Source organism: Periplaneta americana, chromosome 3 (genome assembly GCF_040183065.1).
Source record: "Periplaneta americana isolate PAMFEO1 chromosome 3, P.americana_PAMFEO1_priV1, whole genome shotgun sequence".
In the NCBI taxonomy this organism is placed as follows: domain Eukaryota; kingdom Metazoa; phylum Arthropoda; class Insecta; order Blattodea; family Blattidae; genus Periplaneta; species Periplaneta americana.
Window position 1 is genome coordinate 198,685,492 of NC_091119.1, and position 18,621 is coordinate 198,704,112.

At 35.6% G+C, this 18,621-nt stretch overlaps 1 long non-coding RNA gene across 1 annotated transcript in view; it reads left to right on the plus strand.

The window, feature by feature from the left end:
- Nucleotides 1–786: 786 nt before the first annotated feature.
- Nucleotides 787–18,621, plus strand: part of LOC138696955 (uncharacterized) — a 375,310-nt gene continuing 357,475 nt past the window's right edge. Inside the window, exon 1 of the long non-coding RNA XR_011331500.1 lies at nt 787–900. This is a non-coding gene — a long non-coding RNA (uncharacterized lncRNA). The remainder of the gene's footprint in view (nt 901–18,621) is intronic.

Here is an 18,621-nt window from a genome sequence, read left to right on the forward strand (position 1 = left end):
CTATCTATCTATCTATCTATCTATCTATCTATCTATCTATCTATCTATCTATCTATCTATCTATCTATCTATCTATCTATCTATCTATCTATCTATCTATCTATCTATCTATCTATCTATCTATCTATCTATCTATCTATCTATCTATCTATCTATCTATCTATCTATCTATCTATCTATCTATCTATCTATCTATCTATCTATCTATCTATCTATCTATCTATCTATCTATCTATCTATCTATCTATCTATCTATCTATCTATCTATCTATCTATCTATCTATCTATCTATCTATCTATCTATCTATCTATCTATCTATCTATCTATCTATCTATCTATCTATCTATCTATCTATCTATCTATCTATCTATCTAGTCTGTCTGTCTGTCTGTCTGTCTGTCTATGGTTTAGTAACAGTGTGTGTTCAGTATAAGTGAACTGGAATTCAAGAACGGAGTTGTAAAAGTGTCAATTTTGAATGATCTAAAATAAGTTGTTAGATTTTAAAGGTGGTAATATTGATGAATCTAAATGGGGTCGAAAGTTAAATTATAAGAGCGTCTACAAAAAGTAGGCTATATCTGTAATGTGGCACCGAATACAAAATTGTGAGGTCCACGTTACATGGATGTAAATGTTGACATCAAAAAAAAAAAAATATATATATATATATATATATATATATATATATATAACATCATATCATATTTCCTGTTTAATTTTTGCATGTTTCTACTCTATCACTATAACAACCACCACTCACTCAGTATCATCTGTCTTTTTACAGACGGCTGAAGGGGTGTTCCTGCTAGTCTGCCAGTAATGATGGAAGATAGAAGAGACAAGATTGTGCACCGTGCTCATCTAATGAAAAACATGCGGTTGCTGTGCCACGAAGGGTAAGTACTCAAATAACTCATTTCGCAGTCCAGACATCAAAGTATAACTTATTAAAACCTAAGGTTGTTGTCACAGTTCTTGTGTGTGGAATTCTCAGAATGTTACTGTCTTTTATCAGAAGTTGCTTATATTTTTATGCAGTTTATTTACCTACGCATTTTCTTGACTATTTCAAGTCACACCGCAAAGACATACAGGGCATTTTTTTATTGTTAATGTCTAGATTTACACTGGTGTCCGAAAATGGTCTGCTCTTACGGAGTTACAACGTGCAAATTTCTTACACAATGGAAAAAGTCTGAAAGCATTATTCGAGTATACATATAACCTACTTGTACCTAACGTTTACCGTCTTTCATCGGTTGCTTAATGAATTTGTACTGTGTAACTGAAAGGTTATCACCGGTGAAATTGGCGTTAGCGAGAAGAACATTAGACGAGAACAATGATTTGTCATGAGTTTATCTCGCATTCGTCTTACAGTTTGACAAGTCCTTGGAAGAACTAAAGCAGGTAATCACCCTGAGCGGAATTCGAACTCACGCCCGAGCGCAGCATCGCAAGACGAATTCTGCAGGTGCCCCTAGACTACGGCGGTTGGCTTGTTGTTCATATGTATTGGTGAAGTTAACATTATTACTATAAAATTTTATGTAGGCCTATATAACTTTTATTTTCACCTGCAAATCTAGTTAAAGACTATGTATTTACTACTGGGAAGAAGAGAAATATTAATCGAGATATCGAAAAAACCAAGTAATAGAACTTCGAGTTATAGAAAAAATATTATATATAAATTATACAGGGACATCATTTTATTTTTACTAACATTTCTAATATTAACCTGTCTATACCTTGTTGAAAACCGAAAACACAGTTTGCTACCCCCTTCCATTGGGAGTTCGATGACACTGGCGTAAAATACAAACAAATCACTTTAATAGGTATAGGAGGGAAGAAAAGTAGTTAATCCACTTACGAAACTACGAAATATCACGCGTTTGAGTTTGATAATTTCCATTAGGTTTTTGTTTAATCAAAATACAGTACAGTATTAACAATAAGTGTTTTTACTCACGAACTGAGCTGTCCATGTGACGTATTCATTATGCAGTGTATATTATACTGTCTACAGCACATTAGCGTACAATATAGAGAATGAAGTTAAATTGAAAAATAATCATAATATGGATATTTAAACACATTTTTGAAAATGGTGGTCGTTCATTTCGATACAGGCTTCAGTTCTAATGTGCATATTATCGCACTATTAGACTATTGTACCTAATTCCAATTACCAGTTTCGTTCTTCGTACCAGTAACTCATGTTGAAATAATTCTGTACCTACTCTATAAAAGAGTACCTTACGTACTGTAAATTCAATCTTCACTTCTGCCCGATCCGAAAAGGTAAATTTACTCAAACATGCTATCTACTGTCCGTCCAAGTGGTTATGTCGCAGGATCGTAGAAAGGGGGGGGGGAATCACGTAACAGTTAATTACTTAACGAGGCCCTTTTATTTAAGTTATTTTAAGCAGTTGTATGGGTATAATATTACGTAGACGTCCAATTCTAACAAAAATTATGTTCTTAGAAAAGAGCTAAGACAGCCCAGCCACTAGCCTTTACAGAGAGGCGAATAGAAGCAGGTGGGGGAAACCGGGATGCGACGTAGGCAAACGGACGACAGTACTTATGCGAAAATGATTCAATATTGGAAGCCTTTTCGTCACTGGTAAACGTGAACATATTTTTGGAACGTACTGTTTACTATGACCGTATGGCTACTATGACTATATATGCGGTCTTGGGTCTGGTGGAGGACGGTTGAACTTCATTAGTAGAAGGGGTGGGAGTGAAGTATATTTAAAAACTCAGGTACAATAAAAATTGAAGTAAAAATAAAATGATGTCCCTGTCTATGATTCCGTCTGAAATTAAAATTACTTCGAGATATCGAAATCGAATTATAGAAGTTCGACTGTAGCCTATATAACTTTCGCAATGGTCAAATCGTGTCTCTAGGGTGGTGTGTTACAATTTTGAAGTTATTTTCAATTATTCAAGCACTTCCTTTCTCCCGTGGGTGTTGTGGAAGGATATCGAAGTTACATCAAAACAGTTCTTCGACGTAAGCGGAAGAGGCGACACTCATAGTGAGGCTAATACACCAAAGAGCGGAGATATTGACCTTGTCAGCTTCCTATTGTGAAAGACGTCGGTGACATTTTTGGAGGAAATTCGTAGGCCTATTATTCACGCGTTACGAAGTTTAGTATAGCCGGACACATCCGAAGTGCTAGTCACAGGAAACCAATACTTTAACATATGGTATATGTTTATTACGAAAATCGGGATTTTTGTGATTGTCATCTCGTCGAGAAAGATACAGTGGTGTTGGGGACAAGAAACACTTCCTAGATTCAAAGAAAGAGTTGTTGAAAATTAGTGAATTGTTGTTCTTTTGTAACTTTCTGTGAACTGCGGATGACGGTAGAAAAGAGTCGAACTCTTTATGTTGCCATATTAAATATGGATGGATTTAAGTTCATAGGGCCGCAAAACCATAACAGTTTATAAAGAGTTGTAAAATAACCAATTAAAAATATAGACAATTTGTTGTATTCTTCCCAAGGAACAGGGTTGTAGTCCCAAAACTTACAGTGCCGGAGCTCTTTATGTGTTTTTTTTTCTAACTTTCGGGGAAGGGGAAGGTTTGGATGCAAAAAAAAGACAAAGAAAGAAATGTCATAAAGTAAGACTGTAAGGAGAATGCAAGGCAACTCCAATCAATACCACTCCATTTAGCTTCTGAAGCAGAAGTAAACAAAATGTTCACTGTAAGAGTAATCATTCTGCGCAATATAATAACTTACTTACATACTTACTTACTTACTTACTTACTTACTTACTTACTTACTTACTTACTTACTTACTTACTTACTGGCTTTTAAGGAACCCGGAGGTTCATTGCCGCCCTCACATAAGCCCGCCATTAGTCCCTATCCTCAGCAAGATTAATCCAGTCTCTTCCATCATATCCCACCTCCCTCAAATCCATTTTAATATTATCTTCCCACCTACGTCTCGGCCTCCCCAAAGGTCTTTTTCCCTCCGGCCTCCCAACTAACACTCTATATGCATTTCTGGATTCGCCCATACGTGCTACATGCCCTGCCCATCTCAAACGTCTGGATTTAATGTTCCTAATTATGTCAGGTAAAGAACACAATGCGTGCAGTTCTGTGTTGTGTAACTTTCTCCATTCTCCTGTACCTTCATCCCTCTTAGCCCCAAATATTTTCCTAAGAACCTTATTCTCAAACACCCTTAATCTCTGTTCCTCTCTCAAAGTGAGAGTCCAAGTTTCACAACCATACAGAACAACTGGAAATATAACTGTTTTATAAATTCTAACTTTCAGATTTTTTGACAGCAGACTGGATGCGCAATGTAATAAGCTGATACAAATTCCGCTTTTGTTGCTTCACTGTGGGCTGCACTCGTTTATTCGCCAATATTTTCAATTGATTGCTTTTCAGACATATCAATAATTTTTTGTGCTATATTATGAGCACTGGATTTCTTGTGTTCAATGATTTTTTTCGTAGTGACTTAAGCTGATCTGATCTGATTTGTTCGATCCGTAGTAATTTACTGAATATGAGCGCCATTCGTTAGATACAGAAATACACTCTTTTTTTTTAATGCACCTAATGTAGTTACTTCATGACACACTTTACAGTCTAGCTTACATTGCTTACACTCAATCAACGGATAAGCTTCTTTTTTTCTTGACCACACATTTTCTTCATTCCAGACATTCGGCCACTCACTTTGCAGGCCGACTTTTTGGCTTTCAATATTTTGATCTTTATGACGTTGAATATTCTTCGCAGTCATACTGGAACTGTATCTTTTGTAACAGTATCTCTGGTTGAATTACTAGTTTCATCAAATAAAAGCGATGGGCTTGAAATATCAACAATATCAGGAGAGGAAGCTTTTGTAACTCCACTAGTAACAGCAATGACACGAGAAAAGAAAGAAGTTAATGTTTTTTGTCTATGTTTATTTTGTTCCATATTTACTGAAGAGCAATACATAAAAACAAAAGTTTCGAGCAGTTTTTTAGTCACATTATAGGCAGTAAATTAACTGTTTAAAATTCACTTCGTAAAATAAGTGGGAAACAAACACAACACATTTCGGTAAGTAACACCAGAGACAATCTCTTGTATCGTACAAAGACGCGAAAACTAACGAAATACGATACGAAACGAAAGTGAATTAGGAATATGATCATTTCGCGCAGACTCACTAAAGTTGAGTTTAGTGGTTGTCAGTGGCGTAGCAAGAAATTTTGAGCAGGGGAAGCTAACTCAAGTTGTCTTTCATGCAATATGAGAAAACGTATTACAATAATATAGTCTTAAAATAAATAGTAGTCAATGTCAAGTCAGCAGTCGAAGATTGGTTGAAACCTCGTAACACCAATAAGGCATGACCTCAAATGGTACGTAATAAAACATGATTTCACGGTTTACACATATCTCTAACAAATAGACACGTATACGTAGGCCTATAACATTCGCTTACTCCCTGTCATACATAGATATATCACAATATTAACGGTCAATAGATACAGTATTAGTATCATTACGTAAGTATGCGTCTGTATTTTGAGTGTGTCCTTCATTGACTGCAAGGGAGTCGGTAATTTGTTTTCTAAATCACACTTTTGTTCGTAAGTCAGTCTTGATAATACAATTGTCCTAAAAAATTCAAGTAAATTGGTGTCAGGAACTGTTATTTCACTCATTATTTATTATATCAGCCACAATGCACACTAACACTTCAACTGAACACAACTGACGAAAGGGATAACTCGGAAACTACTTATTTTCAATGTAAAAGCTAGCTTCTTGCGAGCCTTGCAACCAGGGTAGTTTAGTTAGAAGGGGATGGAAAATCTGCGGGGTGGGTTACACAGAAGAATGAGTGTAAGAAACCAGTCTGCTTGGAAACCTGGTGTGTGTAGGCTTCTTGTTTACTGCTGCATCACAAATCATCCTGAGCTGCCGCATCACAATATTTAACGCATAAATATAAGTTTTATTAAAATTAATAAATAATTTTGTCCATAGACTGCAGGTTTATTATGAAATTATTATTAACTGGGGAAGCTGAGATTTTTAGCTTACATTGACGCTACGCCACTGGTGGTTGTCCTGTCACTTATAGTGGTCGAGCGACCCTCTACTTCCGAACATGTTCCGATTTTCTAAAGGAAGCACAGAAAATATAATCACTAAATATTCTGACATTAACTAAGATATCGTTAGCTAGGAAAGTATTGTGATGTCAAAACAGATTTTAAAATTCCAAATTAGTGCCGGAGCTCCGCTCCACCTTAGAACACAGTTCCGGAGCGTCGCTCCTCTCCGCTCCACCACCACTACATCTCTGCCAAGGAATAAGCTGTTAAAAATCTACACATTTATATTATTTCCGTCCTGTATAGAATTACTTATTAAGAAAGACAACTATGGAATCTTTCTTGAGTCTTGAATAACCCTATACCTAGTTCTCCTTTGTTTTCTTGATCGGTATTCTTTTGTTGTTGTTGTTTTTTTTTTTTTGTCTGTACACTTTCGTCCTCGGCAAATGGTACTTCCAATTTTTTTTTCTCTATCGTTGAATTATATTATGCAGACTGCCGACATTTATAACTCGTTCCATATTTTCGTCAGCCGTATGGTCTAGCGCAGCGTTTCTCAAACTATGGTCCGCGGACCACCTGTGGTCCTCGAGGTCTACCCTTGTGGTCCTTCAAAAAAGACAGAAGAAAAAATAAAATTCAAATGAATTGCGTATCACACTATACCTGCAAATGACACACGGCATTCGCCTTTCACTTTTTCTCCCAATATAGACATTTAATGAAATTTATTGCCCTACCTATCAACCGACTTCCCACTCTACTCTCAGCAACAAAAGAGGGATTTAAAGCACTATGGACGTGGTGTTTCGCGACATCTTTTCCCTCCACATCTGGCGCATGTAACTAAGCCAGGGACCAAAGAATTCATAACAGAGGACCGAACCTTTTCATGTATTTATGACTTTCTTAATAGTTCTGCCAACACCCAGACTGCACATCGAAATGGTCACATACTGTACGTCGTACACCAGTAATACAACTCTGAGGTCACAATTTGAAACTTATTTTTCCAAGTTAATATGACGAATTTTCATGGGTTCGTGATCCCTTTCACTGCGATATTGAAAATAACAAACTTTCATTGAGTGAAAGAAAACAGTTAATTGAACTCTCAAATGACACCGGTCTTAAAATGAAATTCGAAGCGAAAGGTATGGTTAATTTCTGGACCTCATCACAAGTGAAAAGAGAATATAGGAATTGTACAATAGTGCTTTAGAGATTATAATTCAGTTTGCTCCTACGTGTGAGAAAGGGTTTTCATCACTAACTCTAATAAAAACAAAGTACCGAAATCGACTTGATGTATGTGACGATTGACCGACTTAAGCTTACCATGAAAGAGTAATGGAACGGAGAAACATTCTCTCCGGCGCCGGGATTTGAACCCAGGTTTTCAGCTCTACGTGCTGACGCTTTATCCACTAAGCCACTCCGGATTCCACCCCGGCGTCGGACAGAATCGTCTCAGTTTTAAGTTCCAACTCTTGGGTTCCCTCTAGTGGCCGCCCTCTGCACTACGTCATAGATATCTATGAACCTAGGGCCGAAGTCCACACATGTGCTGAGGTGCACTCGTAATGAGTGACTAGTTGGCCGGGATCCGACGGAATTAAATAATATATAACATAATAATATATAGATAATAATATATATAATATATGAAATAAATAAATAATATATAAAATAAATAAATAATATATATTAAGCTTACCAGCTTACATCCAAATATAGAACTGTGCAAGAATCGGCAGGTTCATCCATCTCATTAATGTGAGTGCCAATAATAATTTTTTTTTTCAGTTAATTAGTTGAAGATTATCCAAACTCTAATACCTTGAATTATTAGAAACAGAAATGAATTTTCTTCTATTAACATTGACTTAATTTAATTAAATTAATTTTAATTAATTAATCCTATTTTAAAATATAAGTATACTGGTATTACAATGTGCTACACAAATTATAAATTTGCTTTCGAAAGGAACAGAGTAAGGTGGTCCGCGGAACTGTTCTGACTTAAAAAAGTGGTCCCCACTTCAAAAAAGTTTGAGAAACACCGGTCTAACGGAGTGTTTGAGCGGTAGGCATCGGTCGATTTTTGTTTCCGGAAGTATGCATACAATGATACAGTCGGAGAATGCAGCGAAGTTCTTTCAGAGATGTAGGAATGTCAGCTAGTAGCCACAAGCAATTAAATGTTGACGGCCTTGTCACGCTACGGAAATCAGGGCTGTAAAACGAAGTTGTAAACTGGCTGTTGAATCAATTTGTATGAATAGAATAGATCTGCAGTAAGTACAGCGAAATCTAGGTTGTACGTAAATGAAGGGAAATGATTTAAATGATACAAAACTGCGTACAAATGAAGTCTGAATATAAGATGATTTTCGAATCACTAGGGCCGAATTCATAGTGAATAGTTATAAATGAGGGATACTTATATCAACACTCAAACTCAATTCATATTCATAGTTGCCTCTCATTCACAAATGAGTGAGCACTCATTCCAATAAGTGAGCTAGGATACCCACTTAGTGTTATTTATCCATATCGATTTCTGACCAGACTAAATTGTTCTTCAGAAACTAATAATTATAATGATAGGCCTAATACTTGCTTAATTACAAATGGCTTTTAGAGAACCCGGAGGTTCATTGCCGCCCTCACATAAGCCCGCCATCAGTCCCTATCCTGAACAAGATTAATCCAGTTCCTAGCATCATATCCCACCTCCCTCAAATCCATTTTAATATTATCCTCCCATCTACGTCTAGGCCTCCTCAAAGGTCTTATTCCCTCCGGCCTCCCAACTAACATTCTATATGCATTTCTGGATTCGCCCATACGTGCTACATGCCCTGCCCATCTCAAACGTCTGGATTTAATGTTCCTAATTATGTCAGGTGAAGAATGCAATGCGTGCAGTTCTGCGTTGTGTAACTTTCTCCATTCTCCTGTAACTTCATCCCTCTTAGCCCCAAATATTTTCCTAAACACATTATTCTCAAACACCCTTAACCTATGTTCCTCTCTCAAAGTGAGAGTCCAAGTTTCACAACCATACAGAACAAACGGTAATATAACTGTTTTATAAATTCTAACTTTCAGATCTTTTGAAAGCAGGCTGGATGACAAAAGGATGAGGATGATGATGATGATGATGATTATTATTATTATTATTATTATTATTATTATTATTATTATTATTATTATTATTATTATTATTATTTCAGAGAATATATTGAATTTTATGCTGAGCACATGCTGAGCAAATGAAAACGATATATTGGGGATGTAGAGACGTATGTGATGAACAGCAATTCAGAAGAATAAATTATCGTTTCAGCAAATCAACAAACATTTTGGTGTTATTAATAACAGAGAATGTGACCAACAAATACAAATTTCTCCATTTATGAAAGTCTTTATTGCTCTATGGTTCAGACCAATTTCCATTTTCCAGGTGAATAAATAATGACTTTTATTTGTATTAATCTTACAATTTTTGTAATGTGAAATTGTTACAGATTATTTATTTATTTTCATTATTATTTTTTTCAGTTGTGTGTGTGGGTTTTTATCGTGCGATTCAGTCAACAGCGATCATTTATGCAGAATTTAATTTTTTCCTTGAGTTTGTTTAGTCGTTCAATATCTTTCTGTCTTTCTCAAAGAAAGACATGATTATTTGAGGATCTACAAATAAATATATTCAGGCTATAATAAGTAAATAAACAAATTAATTAATAGATGAATTAATTAATGAATAAATAAATAAATAAATAAATAAATACATAAGTAAAAGTATATTACATTTTTCAAGGACTTATAATAGCCAAAAGTGCCATTTAAAGATAATATTACGAGTATTTAAAGGTAATAAATGGTACACGAAAATCAAATTACAAATAGGCCTATTTATGTAAATTCTGTAGTAGAAGTAAGAAATCATAGTGAAGCAGATTTTAAAAAAAATCTCGATTGAGTCTTGAGTTAAAATGCTAGAAAACGTGGTTCAAGCAAATTAAAAACACTGTTTTTTTTTTTTTTTTTTTTTTTTTTGCGATTTCTAAAATTTTCTCGTTACTAGCCGTAAGAGATGTTGAACGCGACGAAATTTCGCAACTATTGGTGTTAATATAAATATAACAATTTAATTTAAAACTCTCGGAAGCATTTGCCGTTTTTGTTGGTGTCACATGCCATCTCTAAGCGTAAACAAGAGCGATAGTAAAATAGCCTGGAGCTATGAAGTCCTTGTGCAGACATGCGCGCATTCTGTGTGTGAACAGCAGAGGTACTTGATGCCTCGATAAATGAAACACGGCCGATTTCGTTCAGAACGGCAAGTTTTCAGATTCTTTTTAAAATAGAATTTCCATCCAGAGACGTAATTTAGGATAAGCAAGGGGGACAATTGCACCTCCCCACGAGTTTAAGATTAAAAGAAGATTAGTAACTGACTATAATACGAGTACTGTTTCATATTAAAATATGCCATTTTTATAAACGCTTAAAAAATGAAGACGAAATGAAACGTATGTATCACGTATATATCATATTAACCATTCCGATGTTATGAAATGGCAAGATATAAAGGAGAACAACCACTAGGATCTCCACTGTCAAAAATTATCTTTTTTTTTTTACCCGCTAGATTGGAGTACTGCTGAAAACTATTACTCCATGCAATTCCGTCAGAGTTATAATGTGATTTCTTATGCAGTCGCTAGATGGCAGCATAGTGAAATTGATAAAAGTTGTCTTGAAAGCGTATTAAGCTGATCATGTGATTAGGGATGAAACTAAGGCGTTACCCTTTGCTACATTAATGGTTGTTTCCTGTTGTAAATAAAAGTATAATTTTTTATCTTTATTTTATTTTATTGGGTTATTTTACGACGCTGTATCAACATCTAGGCTATTTGAAGGTGATAATGCCGGTGAAATGAGTCCGGGGTCCAGCACCGAAAGTTACCTAGCATTTGCTTGCATTGGGTTGAGGGAAAACCCCGGGAAAAAACCTCAAGCAGGTAACTTGCTCCGACCGGGATTCGAACCCGGGCCACCTGGTTTCGCGGCCAGACGCGCTCACCGTTACTCCACAGGTGTGGACAATTTTTTGTATCGTAATTGAAATAGAATTGTGTTCAGTTGTTCTTACCTATGTCATATTAATAAGTGCATGTAAATTAAGTATCGTATAAGTAGGAGTAGTCCACTGTTGTGGCTATGTGCTTCCCAAGCAAGCGTACGAGGTTCGATTCTCGGCGTGGGCAATGAAAGAACTTTGTATTCCGCTCACGGGATTGAGTGTTTGTTCGTTGTCTTGTGATTGTCCTGTGATGTCTCTGCGGTGACCCTGCGTCATGCTGATCCGATTACCAGGGAGGCCCTCATTTGTGGGATGTCTAGTGTACGATGTAACGAATCTCCATCCCAAAGTGGAGGTTAAACAGAGTAAGAAAGAAAGAAAGATAAATATGATGAGAAGTTAAAACTAGGTCTTTGTGTAGAAATTGGAAATCCATAAAGTGTGGCAAACTAACCATAAAAGATAAAAATATTAAAGTATAGTATCAGTTCTGTTTATGACTTGAAAATAATAAAAATTACGTAAGAAATGGAAAAAAAAAATAATAAACTTTAAAAATAAGTTCTGTGCCATCTGATATCATGGTTTAATATTTTTATGGTCAAGTTTACCTCGTTTACGGTATGGAAAATAGTTAATTTCAGAGGAAACTGGGAGGGAATACGCAACGTTTTGCAACTAAATACAGGTCTCACATCAGGATAGATACATGTGACCAGACAGGTCACCTACCCTGTTGGGTTGGTTATGTCCGACTAATCCAGACAACTGAGTTCAAAGTAGCAAGTGAATCAATTTGTATAACAGGGCTGGGCATCGGGAGCGGAACTAGACTCTGAACAGGGACGCTTAATATTCATCCGTGACTGAATCAACGCTGCGCGGTGTTCGGCGGGGAAGAAAGGGGATGAAGAGAGATCATATGGCTCCCCGTGAGGGAGTAGAATCCGCTCTTGCTGCCCAGCCCTGATGTATAATGTGAAATTGAGTACTCACTGGTCATCCTGATCTATAGTTATTATCACTCATTATTGTGTACCAATCAAATTACGATTTAGTGTGATGCACTGTGGTCTAGATACATTAATTCCTTCAGTGTACTGCCCAACGACAGATCTTTGACTGTAAACGGAACATTCTCCAGTATTTCCTATTTTCTGCCTTCCTTTCTGATGCTTTTCCAATTCACTGCGGGCTAAAGCAGGGAGCTGCATTGTCACCTCTACTTTTTAACTTTGCTCTAGAATATGCCATTAGGAAAGTTCAGGATAACACAGAGGGTTTGGAATTGAATGGGTTGCATCAGCTGGTTGTCAATGCGGATGACGTGAATATGTTAGGAGAAAATCCACAAACGATTAGGGAAAACACGGAAGTCCTACTTGAAACAAGTAAAGCGATAGGTTTGGAAGTAAATCCCGAAAAGACTAAGTATATGATTATGTCTCGTGACCAGAATATTGTACGAAATGGAAATATAAAAATTGGAGATTTATCCTTCGAAGAGGTGGAAAAATTCAGATATCTTGGAGCAACAGTAATAAATATAAATGACACTCGGGAGGAAATTAAACGCAGAATAAATATGGGCAATGTGTGTTATTATTCAGTTGAGAAGCTTTTGTCATCCAGTCTGCTGTCAAAAAATCTGAAAGTTAGAATTTATAAAACAATTATATTACCGGTTCTTCTGTATGGTTGTGAAACTTGGACTCTTACTTTGAGAGAGGAACAGAGATTAAGGGTGTTTGAGAATAAGGTTCTTAGGAAAATATTTGGGGCTAAGAGGGATGAAGTTACAGGAGAATGGAGAAAATTACACAACGCAGAGCTGCACGCATTGTATTCTTCACCTGACATAATTAAGAACATTAAATCCAGACGCTTGAGATGGGCAGGGCATGTAGCACGTATGGGCGAATCCAGAAATGCATATAGAGTGTTAGTTGAGAGGCCGGCGGGAAAAAGACCTTTGGGGAGGCCGAGACGTAGATGGGAAGATAGTATTAAAATGGATTTGAGGGAGGTGGGATATGATGGAAGAGACTGGATTAATCTTGCTCAGGATAGGGGTCAATGGCGGGCTTATGTGAGGGCGGCAATGAACCTCTGGGTTCCTTAAAAGCCAGTAAGTAAGTAAGTAAGTTAGTATAGTTGCAACCTATGTTACAGCAAATGTTAAAGTCTAATAGTAGAAGTAAAAATTATGTGAAGCACGCTATACTTGTGAATGAAAGACGCCATATTTAAAAGACGTGCTTGACCTAGTTCAGCGTTTGTAAGACAAATTTAAATACCTGGGAGGATTTAAATACCCTGTTGAGATCGCTATAGAAGTACAGGGTAAATCATAAAGGTGTTCCCGATTTCAGTGATTTGCTGCACGAAATCTATACTAATAATAAATCTGTAGCCGAAATGTTTCTGGTAATTTTCGATTTTCCAAAAATAATTGGTCCTAACATATATAATTAACCACCCTGAAACCGAAAATCGCTTTTTTGAAATTTTTGTTTGTATGTCTGTCTGTCTGTCTGTCTGTCTGTATGTTTGTTACCTTTTCACGCGATAATGGCTGAACCGATTTCGATGAAAATTGGAATATAAATTAAGTTCGTTGTAACTTAGATTATAGGCTATATGGCATTCAAAATACGTTATTTAAAAGGGGGTTATAAGGGGGTCTGAATTAAATAAATCGAAATATCTCGCTTATTATTGATTTTTGTGAAAAATGTTACATAACAAAAGTTTCTTTGAAAATGATTTCTGATAAGTTTTATTCTATGACAAATTTTGATAGGACTGATATTTAATGAGGTAAATGAGTTTTAAAATTAAAATAACTGCCATCTAAGGCGGTATATTGAACTAAAAAACAAATGACTTCGTCTATAAGGAGCCTTGGACACAACAATCGAAAGCAATGAAACATAGCCTACAGACAATGTTTCTGTGTTTGTATGAAGCTAAACTAACCGATTTGTATAAATAATTATTATTTCATCATTGGAAAGTGTAGTTTCTCTGGATGGACATAATGCTAGCATGTTATTACAGTAACTTTTGAGTGAATTGAGGATAGGTAAGATTAAAATAGCTTCGTATGCACAGAAAACTTGATAGGTTATTCTGTATATTCATTTCCTGTATTTCTTATAATAATGTTTATGAACATATTCATTTTTATCTCAGAGAATTAACGAACAACGAGAGTGTATTGATTTAGTATGCAGTAATAGTACGTTAGCTTAGCAATCCATTATTTTATAATTCAAATTTTAACTATGCTCAATTGAATCGTGTTAAAATACACAAAATATATATGCAATAAATGCAATGCAAAAAAATTGGGTAATGAGCCAAGCAGATTATGTTGCGCTGGTGTAAAAGTTGTTCCTCCTGAGATTCAAGAGCTCCCACAACAAATTAAAGACTTTCTAATTCGAGTACATCTGTTATCAACACGCTTTTTCATAATATAATGTAATATAATATAAACATAATAATAAATCTGTAGCCAAAATTTTTCTGTTAATTTTCGCTTTTCCAAAAATAATTGGTAATAACAATTAAGAAACATGTTAAAGGAATTGTCATTGCACCAAATGAGTGGTCTCTGGATCAAGATAATCGCATTTTAATATTTTAAATACAATTTAAATTAAGTAACATACTAAACGATTTATCCTTATATCAAACACGAATGTTCCCTGGATCAAACGTCCTATTTTAATTATGTAATTATTTTATATTTATTTCTAACGGGTGCAGCGGAGCGCACGGGTACGGCTAGTGTAATAATATGAATGTTTTCTTGTTGGCACGTGTGTGTTGTGAAAGACAGAATTGAACCCGAGGTGTTTCTTCTGGCGTTTTTAAGAAAGCGGGCCAGGAAAGCACCGATGAGTGGAGTGCGTAAGGTATTTTGTGTATGTTTCTTTTTCATACAATCTAGTGACTCTAGTCTGTCACGAATTCCAAAGGAATTTTTCTGACATTTTAGACAGACCCAATGCTCGTCTACTACAGGGTACCTCGTATCTTCGAACCAACCTGAGTGGAGACAGGAATTGACTACATTGCAAGGTTTATTTCACTTTTTTTTTCGCTTAATCTAATATTTGTTCCACGGACACCAATAGCTCTGCTGAATATCTCTTGGTAACAGATCAAACAGATTGTCCCCTTTCCTTTCTTCTGTGATGATGGAGCTGATATGTAGATCCGAAACGTTGGGTGCTTCTACAATTAAAAAACACTATATAGTCCAAAAATTTCACACTGGCGAACGCAGTGAAAATCTTAACTTATAAATGTATGTAATGTATGCAAGTACAGTACGATGATTTAATCCTGACAGTCGTCGACGATCTGCGCCTGGGTCAGGCGAGTCCATTAAGTTACGCCAAAGGATGTTCAGGTTAGTCTGTTGCCTACAGTCAAAGCGATCCGATGTCTCGCATGCGGTATAGCGTTGTGTTTCCAGTACAGTTGAGCTATACTGCATTCCTTTACCGACCGCTCGCCCTTATCTCTACTCCAAAACTCTCCCCAGTACTCCTATTACTTCCTCTTTTTCGCGTCGCTGAGCTATCAGGACTAAATAATCGGGCTCTATGTAAGTTATGTACAGTACGTATTTTTTTTTAATCCTTCTTTACAAGCATGTTCCATTACAAAAATGCAATACTGTATGCTAATAGACTACACATTACAATATTGCTAACTCTTCCGAATACAATGTACACACATTATTGCTAGCCTCAGCAACTAAAATGCCCCAACAACTAAAATGCCCCAGCAACTAAAACTTACCCTAGTACAAACCCTAGTAATGCCGCACTTCGATTATTGTGACGTTTTGTTAAGTGACCTAAGTTCTGAACTGTCGGTCAAGTTACAGCGAGCTCAGAATATGTGCGTCAGATACGTGTGCAACATCCGACGATATGATCACATATCACCGTCCTTCGCAAGTCTTTCGTGGCTCCGACTTAAAAAACGCAGAACTTTACACTCTTTGTCTTTACTCTTTCGAATTCTGCACACCTCAACACCAAATTACCTTTCGTCTCGTTTCTCTTATCTATACCCTAACCACGACGTAAATACCAGATCACTTATCTGTGGCACGCTAAGTATACCTCTTCATAGAACGTCTTGTTATTCATCATCTTTTACAGTATCCACCTCGCGTCAATGGAATTCCTTGTCACAAAGTATTAGGGACTGCAAGACAATAAACACCTTTAAGAACAGCTTAAAAGATAACCTTATTAGCATTTCACTGCAATCATACTGATTTAAACTATCACTGACTACATTCTTACTTCTTTCTTTAGACATCATCCTGATAGTGCTGTATTTTCAAAATTGTCTCATAATAATCTCTTTCTATTATCTAATATTATTTGAAATATCTTAACATTCTCTGTATTTTAGCTTAATTCTACTACACAGTGTTTAATTAATAGTTCATAGTATTTTGTTGTTTAATTCGTACATAACTCTTGTATACATGTAACTCTAATCTAAATCAAATTGTTGAATTCTTTGTAAGTTCATGCATATGTATAATACTTTTTGCTGGTTGAGTGGAAGAGAAGGCCTTACGGGCTTAACTCTGCCAGCTAAAATAAATTATTATTATTATTATTATTATTATTATTATTATTATTATTATTATTATTATTATTCTACTTTCCCTAAATTTACTATTTACAGCATGTTAACATCTATGCTACTGTTGAAGCTTTTAAATACTTTGTACAACGTATGTATGTGTGCATATGTGTACGTGTGTTTGTATGTACAGTAGTGGCAAAAAAACCGGACCGACCCTTGTAGCTGATTTCAGAGTCACAGATTCAAATTTTGCTAGTCGCTAAACATATCCATCTTGTATAATTAATTGTAACAATGAAATTTATTGCATTTGTTCGATTCTTACTGTCTTTTGTTTCCTTCAGTGCCTCAAACTTACAGACGAAAAAACTTTGAGAGTTTTATTTTCATCTGGCATCAATATTACATTTCTAACTCTGTATGGCAAAGATAACTGCGTATTTTTACATTAAATAGCAGTACATACCTCTGGCTTCACTATCCATATTGAAATTACCACAGTTTGACACAATACACAGCACAGGATTCTTTTGTACGAGCTACAAGGGTCGGTCCGGTTTTTTTTTTTTTTGCCACTGCTGTACACTTGGTTAAAATGAAACTGCCCGCTTCTTCAGTAGTTAAAATTTTCCAAGTCCCTTCGGGTGACGCGCAGTTCACAACCGTAAACCTCCGTGCGCTGCTTTACAAGGCGCTGATTGGGCTACCTCCACAGCATGCTTCCAATCTTCGTAAAGAATTTTTCGTTCTGTCCTTTCTTTTATTTTTACAACTCGTTTTAGTGTAATATAGTCAAATAAATCTGCTTATGTTACTTCATGTTACTTACAGATAATTAAAAAATTGGTGAAAATTTGTGGTTATAATTCTAGGAAATCAGGATATATTTTGTCATCAGAATTATGGATTTTCTACTTGTTTACAATTACTACGTTTAGACCCTGATGATCGCGGATTTAGGTTAGTATAATAATCATATTCCCTGTAGCACAACTTGCAAATTAATTGTTGCCAATTATTATTTAACCGTCAACATATTTACCAATGTTCCTTAAGCAATAGAGTGTAAAGCAGCGGGGATTGATAAAATAACTAAAACAACATTTTAATACCTCCACAGCATGCTTGTTGTGGAGCAGTGGTTAAGCTATTTAGCAGCTTAAGGGGAGAGGATGGTATTTTTTAAAATTTTTTCCTATTTGGTGTAAAATATTAGTTTTTGTATGTAGAGAGCTCATAGCTATGGCAACTCAACCAAATAGAAATATTTTGCAAAAAAAAAAAAAAAAGGAATTATTGGGGGGCCCATATTGGAAAAAAATATACCCAATGCAGGATTGTACTAAAACAGATATATCTAAACCGTTTTTAAAGATAGATTCAAACAATTTTTTGCAATGTATTTGCAAAAGCATGTTCTACAAACTGTCTGTAACAGAATTTTGATATTAGTCCCTACGTTTGTAAAATAAACAATTAAAATTTAATAACAATTTTCTTATTTCCTTTCTTGCAAACAAACGGACGTATTTTTTAAATAAAATCAATTGACAAAATTCTGTTACAGAGAAAAGTTTTTAATATTCTAAAGAATGTGTGTTATAAATTTCTTGCATGTTTCTTTAATAGTTCAGAAATTATATCCGTTTTTGTCTGGCAATGTAGCAAAAAAATTGAAGTTACTGGAAACCGATAAAAGTGGGCGAGTGATTTAAAAATCCACAACGCAGGAAGTTTAAAAATGGTGACTCAACATCCGATAAGGGC